Source organism: Hevea brasiliensis, chromosome 1, assembly GCF_030052815.1.
Source record: "Hevea brasiliensis isolate MT/VB/25A 57/8 chromosome 1, ASM3005281v1, whole genome shotgun sequence".
NCBI classification, from domain to species: domain Eukaryota; kingdom Viridiplantae; phylum Streptophyta; class Magnoliopsida; order Malpighiales; family Euphorbiaceae; genus Hevea; species Hevea brasiliensis.
This window is the reverse complement of record NC_079493.1, coordinates 116,733,710-116,742,336: the sequence shown is the minus strand read 5'-3', so window position 1 is coordinate 116,742,336 and position 8,627 is coordinate 116,733,710. Positions and strand designations below refer to the sequence as shown.

At 30.9% G+C, this 8,627-nt stretch overlaps 1 pseudogene; it reads left to right on the top strand.

Moving 5' to 3' along the window:
* Positions 1–287: 287 nt before the first annotated feature.
* Positions 288–6,847, top strand: LOC131180753 (lupeol synthase-like; annotated as a pseudogene).
* The last annotated feature ends 1,780 nt before the right edge of the window (positions 6,848–8,627 follow it).

Genomic DNA, 8,627 nt, shown 5'->3' with positions numbered 1-8,627 from the left:
CCAAACACGCTAACTCATTAATTACTCAAACCACAACTCACCGCAAATAAACTACACAAATAATGTGTCATGAATTTACCTCCCAACTCTTTCTTGGGGCACTCTGCACCTGCTTTTATAGCTATGGTAGACTTGCACCTGCTTTTATAGCTATGGTAGAAATATATATATATATATATATATATCTTTTTTTTTTAACTTTGTAATTAGATTTTAGCTTCTAATTCCTAATTTTATTTAGACTTACTCAACCCTAATAATAGTGGATATTCAAACATTATAAATACCTATCTAAAGCTTGAAAAACATATCCTGAAGTTGCAATCCTTGTTTATTCTAGTGATTTTACGCTCCAGACAAAGAAAGGAGAAACTTTTTGAGATGTAAATATTCTTGCGTGTTCTATTGTGTTTTCGTATAAGGAGTATAAGGTTGCCAACTTGAAGGTAACTTATATCTTATAATTTTCATTGTTTCATCTCTTTCTCCCCCATAGATTTAAATCCATTAAAACCTTTTACTTTTTTCCTTACCATCTTGAAGTTTTTCCATTATTAATTATCAACCATAATCGAAACTAGTGATATAGAAGAAGATAAGCTACCAATGTGGAGGCTAAAGATAGCAGCAGGAGGCAATGATCCCTACGAGTACAGCACAAATAATTTTCTTGGAAGGCAAATATGGGAGTTCGATCCTGATGGTGGCTTCCCTGAAGAGCGAGCTGAGGTTGAGGCTGCCCGTGAAAATTTCTGGAAAAATCGATTCCAGGTCAGGTGTAGCTCTGACCTCCTTTGGCAATTCCAGGTACGTATATATAATAAACGTCCCACTACATACTCAACTCCTCTTTCTCCATCTCTTTACAAAACTTGCTCAATTACCTCATATATATATATTTGGATGCTTAAAAATTGTTAAACTTGCTCAGTTACTTAATTGTAGCATGTATCAGTTAACACACATTTTAACCTGTTTTTAGGCTAGTGTTACTTATATATATATTATTTATTGAAATTTGACAAATAAAAAGTGAAATGTTCAATTTCATCTGATGAATGTTTAATTAAGTTATTTTTAATTTTTTATTTAAATTAATTTAACTAAAATATCAAATTTTTTATAAATTTCTTTTTTTTTTAAGTAAAATTTCTTGATTTATTTAAAAAAAATTAAGAAGTTCAATTTCTCTTTAAAACCTTTAAGGCCTTGTATGGCTGAAAGTAATTTCGTTAGAAAACTCCAATTTATAAGGAAGTATAAAAATTTATTTTATTTAATTGATATTTTATTTCAACTCATAGAAAAGTAATTTCTTACGGTTTATAGAGTTTGTTTTATAAGCTTTAAAAATAAGTTAATTTATATATTTATAATAATTTTTGAACATATAAATTGAGTCTATAAATTAAAAAAAATAAGTTGATGACTTAATTTTTTATTTTGACATTTATAATTTTTTTATTTATAAATTAATTTGATCAAATATTTTATTATATTATTTTTATTTAATTTTTAAAATTTTAATAATAAATCTCATTTTATATATTTTTTAATTATTTTAATAATAAATATACTTATAAGTTATTTTTTATTAAACACATTAATTATTTATCAATCACTTATCAGTATTTAATCAAATATGTAATTATTTAAAATTTTAAATACTTATAAATTCAAATTAACTTATAAGTATTAGATGCTTATGAATTAATTTTTATAAGTTAGATCGAATAGAAAGCGTTTATGTTAGTTTATAAACTCTAAATATAAATTAATTTATTTGTTTATAGCTATTTTTATACTTATAAGTTGAACTTACGAGTTAAACAAAAAAAAAAGTCGGAGGAACTTATCTTTTTATTTTAGTATTTATATATTAATTTGATAAAATCTTTTACTTTATTATACTTATTTGAGTTTTAAAATTTTATTATAAATCTCATTTAATATTTTTTTAATTATTTTAATAATAAATATTTTTATAAGTATTTTTTATCAAATAAATCAATTCTTTATCAATTATTTATAATTACTCTAATCAAATATATAATTACTTAAAATATCAAATACTTATAAGTTTAAATTAATTTAATCTTATAAATTACTTTAAATTCACTTTCAGTAAATGAAAAAATTGAATCAAACAAGACCATATACTTTAAAAAAAACTTCTCTTATTTTATAAAAAAACACTATTACAAAAATTTAAAAACTAAAAAAAGTCCTATTTTATAAAACTTTATTTTACTCTGAAAAAAAAAAAAAAAAAAAAAACCTGTTTTAACTTAAGTTTCCTCCAAAGATTTTGGATTATCGTTCTAGTTACTGAAAGCACTTGGCTTGGAACGCAGTTTCTGAGAGAGAAAAAGTTCAAACAAACAATTCCTCAAGTAAAGATTCAGGACGGTGAGGAAATTACATCTGAAACTGCCACTGCCGCAGGAGGAGTGTCCACTTGTTCTCAGCCTTGCAGGCTAGCGATGGCCACTGGTGCGCAGAAAATGCAGGCCCGATGTTCTATTTTCCTCCCCTGGTAATTCTTTCTCTATTTTCTGCTTCTAGACAAAGCTCTGCTCCAAATGTTCATGCAATTTCTCAACATCCCTCTCTCCCAAATGCAGGTTTTCTCTCTGTATATTACAGGCCATCTTAATACTGTGTTCTCTGCAGAGCATCGCAAAGAGATCCTACGTTACATATACTGTCATCAGGTGTGATGCTGCTGTTTAACAATTAATTGTGTAAAAGAACTCATATTTTTGATAATTAAGAGTTAGCCTTTTCTTCATTTCTTGTTCTGAATTCTGATTTTGGGAAATGGTAATGGTAGAATGAAGATGGTGGGTGGGGATTACACATTGAAGGTCACAGTACGATGTTCTGTACAGTTCTTAACTATATATGTATGCGCATACTTGGCCAAGGACGTGATGGTGGAAGGGATAATGCTTGTGAAAGAGGGCGAAAATGGATTCTTGATCATGGTGGTGCGACTGCCATAAGCTCATGGGGAAAGACATGGCTATCAGTACGCTTATATTTATAACATATTTACATCAATTTCCAATCTCCAAGGAATAGTTTCTTTGGAGAATTTTTGGGTCTACTATAATAATGGTCACTAATTCACAATGATTTTATTGTCTTCACAAAACTCAAATGTCTCACAATTTCATCATTGAATTATAATTTTGTTTTACTGACCATTGTTATAATTTACCTGAAATTATTCCGCTAGATTCTTTTCAGATTGCTTTTATTTGTTAACTCTGGTTCTAATTGATTGAAATTTCAGATACTTGGTGTTTATGAGTGGGATGGAAGCAACCCTATGCCCCCAGAGTTTTGGGTCTTTCCTACTATTTTTCCCATGCATCCAGGTTTGCAATTTATTTTTCCCATCCATCTTTCCAATTGTTTGGGTTTGAATTCATGTGTGCTTATGCGTCTCACATTCTAATCATCATTTATTACATAAATGCAGCAAAAATGTTTTGCTACTGTCGACTCACTTACATGCCTATGTCGTACTTGTATGGTAAGAGGTTTGTTGGTCCAATCACACCTCTTATTTTACAAATAAGAGAAGAAATATATAATGAACCTTATCACGAAATCAAGTGGAAGAGTGTGCGCCATTTATGTGCAAAGGTGAATTGACATTCATTTTGATCTTCACACAGTGGTCTGTAAAATTTTGAAGCATTTTTCTATCCTTTGAAACTTTATTTTGTGTTCAGGTAAGGAGTGTCATCAATGAAAATGTTATTGCAGGAAGATAATCACTACCCCCACACTTTGATACAAATATTGATGTGGGATGCTCTTTACACATTTGGTGAGCCCCTCTTCACTCGTTGGCCCTTCAACAAATTGAGAGAAAAGGCTCTCAAAGTAACGATGGATCACATTCATTATGAAGATGAAAACAGTCGATACATTACCATTGGATGTACGGAAAAGGTATAATAAGGACCCAAAAAAAACATTTATACGGATGTAGTGATAATTTTTTTTCTATTGTTTCTTATCATCTAGAGATTTTTGTGCTAACTCAACTGGAACAGCCACTATGTATGCTTGCTTGTTGGGTTGAAGATCCCAATGGGGATGCTTTTAAGAAGCATCTTGCTAGGGTAGCAGATTATATATGGGTTGGAGAAGATGGAATAAAGATGCAGGTTGGTAGACACTTCTCTGCATAATAGTGCTAGAGATTCTGAAATTCCTGTTTCATTACTAATTGAAAGTGGACGATTCTTTTCATAGTATTGTTTGTACATCTACCTATTTAAACTCCCTTTGTGCCTAATAGTTGTCTTCAAAGCACTCGATTATTAAGTAACAAATAGCATACAAAAAGGATAAAGTGATGAATTTATCTGCAGAGTTTTGGCAGTCAAGTATGGGATACAAGTCTTGTCCTCCAAGGTTTGATTGCTAGCAACCTTTCTGATGAAATAGGGCCTACACTTAAGGAAGGACACAACTTTATAAAGAATTCTCAGGTTTCCAAGTTTATGTCCTTAACTGTTCTTCCTTTGTAGTATCAAGACATAAATTATAATTTCAGTCTCTCTTTTCTGTTCTGACTTAAAATTTGGAAGGTCACCGAGAATCCTCCTGGTGACTTCAAAAGTATGTTTCGTCATATATCCAAAGGATCATGGACTTTCTCCGATAAAGATCATGGATGGCAAGTTTCCGATTGCACTGCAGAAAGTATGAAGGTAGTTAATTCTGTTTAAAGTTTAAACTATATTTCAAACAAATTCAGAATTTAAACATCATGATAATATTTGGCGAAGTTCATCATCAAGTTCTCCTATATGTTTCATAGTGTTGTCTGCTTTTCTCTATGATGCCCGCGCAAGTTGTTGGTGAGAAAATGGAACCTAAGAAGCTGTACGATTCTGTCAATGTCTTACTTTCTCTTCAGGTATGGATTAGTCGCAATAATACAGTGCTTGTTCATATCTTATTAACCTCATAAAGTATTTCCTTGTGTTTGCTTCTTCCTCATGCATGGTTCTTAGAAAGAAATTAACAATCAGCTAAATTTTGTAAAATATTGTAGATAAAAATGGTGGTTTATCAGCCTGGGAACCAGCAGGAGCAAGATTATGGTTGGAGGTAACTAATTCAAGATGGTGAACTAATCTTAAAGAAGTGAATTGAAAATCTTTTACATATATCATTCCTCCAAAGTTTTCAATGATTTTAATTACATTTCCCCTTTTTAATTAGTGGCTCAATCCTGTGGAGTTTCTTGAAGACCTTGTAATTGAGCACGAGTGAGATTCTTGCATCATTTCCTTCTATAGCATGCAAAGTTTTTCTTTAGAATGTCTAGATTATGTGAGTTCCTAGATGACGTAAAATAGTTATCCAGGTATGTGGAGTGTACTTCGTCATCAATCCAGGCCTTAGTTCTATTCGAGAAGTTATATCCTGAGCAAATGAAGAAAGAGATCGAAACGTTCATCGTAAATGCTGTGCAATTCCTCGAAGACATACAAAAGCCTGATGGTTCATGGTATGATTAATCTACTAATGATTGCTGGTTGTAAACCCAAAATATATGCAGAAATCAGTTATATATATAACAAGGATTACCACAGGTATGGAAATTGGGGAATATGCTTCCTTTATGGCACATGGTTTGGGCTTGGAGGGTTAGCTGCTGCTGGCAAGACTTACAACAATTGTGCTGCTATTCGTAAAGGTGTTGATTTTCTTCTTAAATCACAAAGAGATGATGGTGGATGGGGGGAAAGTTACCTTTCCTGCCCAAAGAAGGTAAGCCCCTTTGGCTTGTACTTAAAATTAGGTGCTTCCTTTGATTATTTCTTCACCAACCATGCGTATACTTTGTTACAGGTATATACTCCTCTTGAGGGTAGCCGATCAAATTTGGTACAGACTGCCCTGGCTATGATGGGTTTGATTCATGGCGGACAGGTGTCAGCTTATACTTGTAACTCGACATCTAATATCCAATCTCTTCCTGGATTGTTTTTATCCCACAATTCAAACTCAGAGAGTAAATTCTATATTTTCATGTACATATATGATAGGCCCAAAGAGACCCTACACCTCTACATCGCGCTGCAATGTTGTTAATCAATTCTCAGACAGAACTTGGTGATTATCCACAACAGGTATATATCTCATTGATTTGAACATATATATACGTGTATGGTATACAATCAAACATTGTTGCATTTCCATCTTAACCCTTTTTTCCTTTTAGAGTGTATTTTAATAGATGGAGATTTAAAATGAAATAGGATTTCAATTGGACATTATATTAAATAAGCAAAGGTAAAGATTAGAGAAAGAGAAGAACCACAACATGTGTTAGTAAATTACAGTATACTTTTTCTTCATATTCAAACGTTTACTATTGACATGCTTATGAATTTATGGCAGGAAATAATGGGAGTGTTCATGAGGAATTTTATGTCACACTACTCGGCATATAGGAATATTTTTCCCATGTGGGCTCTGGCAGAATACCTCCGCCACGTTCCTTTGCCTTCCAAAAATATCTAAATCAAGTCTGAAGTGTTGGCAAATGTAAGATTTTTCTAAATAATTACTATAATTAATAATTAAGATAAAATAAACTATATTCATGTATCCAGAGAAATAGAAAGTTAAGCACCTGAATTAGGATGATTAAATAATTATTTGTATATCTGGGAATGTGTGATTAGACAAAGACCTTTGTATCTAAGAATGTGTGCCTAACCTTGTTGTATTATATTATACACGTGAAGGGTATGGAAATGACTATGGAGATGAAGTGGAAGGCTATGCAAATAAAGTGAATGTTTATGGATATGAATGTGTGAATCACCTCCTTCCTTTCCATGTATTTATCCGTTTATATCACAATTTAATTTTAATATTTTTGAATCCTATATAATTAATAGATTTGAAATATTAAATTAAATTATCAATTTAATGTAACTTACGTAACTCAAATTGACAAAAAAATTAACAGTCAAACTAATTAAATAATTATCCGTATAAGTAAATTGACAAAAAATTTAATAGGTGTTAGTTGTGGGAGTTATGGATAGTTACAAGCAATTATGAGTGGTTATGGATAGTGGGGTAATGGTGAGAAGAAAGTGTAAGTGGTGGTGAATGTGATAACCACCAAACTTGACCATCAAGTAAATATTTTTTTATAAATCGATGTGTTAGGCTTCATTTAGGAGGACACAATAATAATCTTGACACTCAATTTTTTTCTAGTTTAATAATCTCTTTATATTTTAAGTAGTATTTTACATTTTGGTCTCGTCTCATTTTCAATTTTAGTATTTTATTTTTAATTCAAGCAATCATTTACTTTTCCCCTGCAAATATTTATATCCTTATAATTAATCTTTTCAGTTTTCAATAAAATTTATAATTTTCTGTTCATATTCTAGTTTCTGCAAATCAGCTCTTTAATTTCAAACAAGTTAACAATTTTCTACAAGTACATTTTTAAGCAAATTAGTATTTTAATTTCTCAAAACTCTTATTTACATTTGTTGCACATATTTATATTTTCTCAATAGTTAATTTTTTCAATCAAGCGTAAATTTTATATTTTCTGCACATATTTACTTTCCAAAGTAATCAACAATGCTCAGCGTTTACTTTTCAAGCACAATATTTGCTCTTTCATGTATAAGCGATCTTTTAATTTCTTAATACCAAGTTTCAGTTCTCAAACTTTTTAAGTTGATCAAGTAAAGATCTTGACAAAGCACATCCCAATAAAATCAAAGAATTCAAGAGAAAATTTAATTCTTTATTTCTCACCAATTGGTCCAATTAAAAGTCAGACTGGCGTAAATACACTTACAAATAGGATTATGCGCATCCTTGGTACGCCCACAATCCAACTCTTACTTACAATTAGTTTACACAAAAACACTATCAATTTTGATTTTGCTAACAAGTGGTATCATAATTGCTAACATAAAGGACATGCTAGTTAGTTTAGGCAACCCCTATTTCCATAGCCACACTTAGGCCACAATTAATTTAATCAATAATAATTATATACGCTAATTAATATATAATCCCATGATCACTATCTTCATCCCATATTTGTAGCCTACGACTACTCTTATGCCTTATTCAATAAGGATGTGATGCTTCTTACCCGCCATCAGATAGCCGAGTAAGAAGTGTTACATTCGGTGCCGGAGCACTCTATCTTGTTTTATCATATCTATTATAAACTTTTAATATTATTTAAAAGTAGTAATCCATGTGTAGAAATTTTTTTTTTTTTATAACTTATTTCTATGGAGACCCGGACAGAGCCTCCTCTGTTTTATTAGCATCTGACGGGTTCCACTAATCACTTGTTAACATATTCATAGTCATCTCACACATTTTCATATCATATTCTCTTTTATCATATCATTCACAACTATTTATGAGATCTCAAAATGAAGTATCATCTATTGCATTCATATGGAAATTCATAGATAATAAATTACAAGTTTTCATTTCAATCTCAAGTTTAATTACAAGTCCAAAATGAACCAAAATACTACTTTATACATGGGTCCTACCAAAATACAACTGTAGAGGGGACTAGTAAACACTGG